Here is a 2,500-nt window from a genome sequence, read left to right as displayed (position 1 = left end):
CATAGCCACATACAAGACAAGGTGGTTGCTCCTGCACCATGTCACAAAGCGGTTCACCAGTTGCCTGTACTCCTCACCATCACTGACACACCCCACAATTGCAGAATCATCTGAGAACCTCTGTAGGTGACATGACTCAGAGTTGTACTAGAAGTCTGAGGTGTACAGTGTGAAGTAGAAAGGAGACAGCATACTCCCCTGTAGTGCTCCTACGCCACTGACCACTTGACCAGACACACCCTTTCAGTTGCACAACCTATGTACTCAAAACTACATGAGGTTGTGGAGGTGTCTACCTGAATCTTCTCATGTAGCAGCATAGGCTGTATGGTGTTAAAACCACTTGAGAAATCAATGAACATGATCCTCACAGTGCTACTAGTCCTGCCCAGGTGAGAGTGTGTTCTGTGGAGCAGGTAGATTATGGCATCCTCAACACCCACCTCTGGGCAGTATGTGAACTGTAATGGATCCAAGTAGCTGGTCATATATGATCTCAAGAGGGCCAAGACCAATCTGTGCAATGTTAAGACAACCGGTTTATAGTATTGAGGGCAGATGGGGAAAGTATTTCTCGGGACAAGAACAAGGCAAGATGTCCTCTACAGCATAGCTACCCTCCCCTGGCTAAGGTTACAAAGGTGCTGTAGAATACTGCAGAGCTTCACCTGGCTCCTGGATACAAACAGGTGGAAGGGACATAATGCAGGCTCAGCATTTCCTGACTAGGGATTGTCCATGATGGAAGGGGGCAGTGATCTATAGCCACAACCACAGAGGTGGCTTGCAACACATGAAATATGTCATATGATATCTACCCCCCATATGAGTTTGTTATCATCCCCTGTATCAAAATAACTTGCCACACACCAACATTTCATAAAAATCCTTGTGTGACTCATCAAGGCCAGTTTGGCCAATATGGGTGTCTGAATGGTAGTTTCTAAGGATGTCTGGTGCATCACACTTGCCACAGCAGGTGGTGTCAGTGAAATTATTTGCCACAGGTGAGCCCAGCAGTGAAATTGCTTTATTTCAGCACAACATACATTTATGTATCAAGGTCAATTAAAAGGTGTGATTTATTTAACCAGGGGATTCTTTCATACAGATAAAACACAGCAAAGGTGTTCAGCTTCCCTAATACATTCAGCACTACACAAAACTAACACATGGTAGCGTGAGCAAAGGTACCAAAAAAACAAAAAGATACACAGGAACAGGCGTGCTCAAAATAAAAGACATCTTTGGGTGTGAGTTCAAAGAAAGACATGACATTTTTTTTTTTTTAAAGCCATGTCTACAAACGGACACGTTTCAGCTCTAGGCCATCATCAGCGTATCGGCCCCAGTATGGCCTAGGGCCCATACGCGTCTGTTGTAGACATGCTCCATTAAATATTTTTGCAAGAGCTAATGCATACGAGTGTGGTTTTCAACTTTAACCAAATCATTTCACATGGCATAACAAATTATTGCAAGTATTGCATATTAATCTAGCTTTGCATTGGATGGATACACAAGACAATGACACCATACTGTATGTCCAATATTAGTGGATGGAGTCCTTCCTCTCTTTGTGTCCCTTAAGATAAGTATGTATTGATCAGTGTGTGTCTTCCTTGGAATAATCCATAATCTATAGTGTTATTTACAAAAAAACAGGTTATCATTACAAAAATGTAGATCCACTGGCCAGCAGCACCTGTTGACCGCTGGTTGATTTGGGCAGAAACCTCTATGGTTGGCGGACCCTAAGGCAAACCCAAGCCATTGCCAGTGTAGTGGTCCCCCTCTGGCCAGACGGACAATCTGAAAACCCATCTGATCAGCAGAAAAGATCAATCCATCTGGTGTCAGTTAGAATGATGCATTGTTGAGCTGTCCGATCACAGGAACACAAGACCCATCTTGTCACAGAAGCAATGGGTAAATCAGTCTTGCAATGTAGAAGACTCTGTGACTATCATGTGGTGTGGCTAGCCAGTGGTCCACTATGTCTTTCTGCTTTGTTGTTGAGCCAACAGCTGACAACCTGGAAATTAAGATATAAAACAGAGATAAAACATTTAAAAGTACCAAGAGAGACTACAATTTATTGACATGTTTGAATGAAGCTGAATACCATGGTTACTGATTATATAATATTATGTGGAGATAATCAGGGTGCACTGCGGGAGGTGTGTATTGTTTGGTCTTTGGCTAAAAAACATGAAGTATGACCTATGTCCCACCTTTCTCCACCGTTCTCCTTTGTAGTACAGTATGTACTGTAACCAGCCAATCAACAACCTAGCTCATAGCATAATAATGCATGCCTCATGTTGTACATGGGCTCTGTAAAGGCCCTACTTCACAGAACGCATTCTGCCAACAAAATGATTGCCCTATCAAAGAACCTAAACTACACTACATACTCAAGCTACAAGACATGCTCATGTACACTATGTAATGTTAATGCTGGGCTGGACTGTAACTCACCTGTGGTGTGCTGGACACT

The sequence above is a fragment of the Alosa pseudoharengus genome, unplaced genomic scaffold (genome assembly GCF_046254945.1).
Source record: "Alosa pseudoharengus isolate Yale_2024_CS ecotype anadromous, Long Island Sound unplaced genomic scaffold, YU_APseudo_1.1 YU_APseudo_1.1_scf_8, whole genome shotgun sequence".
Lineage (NCBI taxonomy): Eukaryota > Metazoa > Chordata > Actinopteri > Clupeiformes > Clupeidae > Alosa > Alosa pseudoharengus.
Note: the sequence above shows the minus strand (reverse complement) of the source record.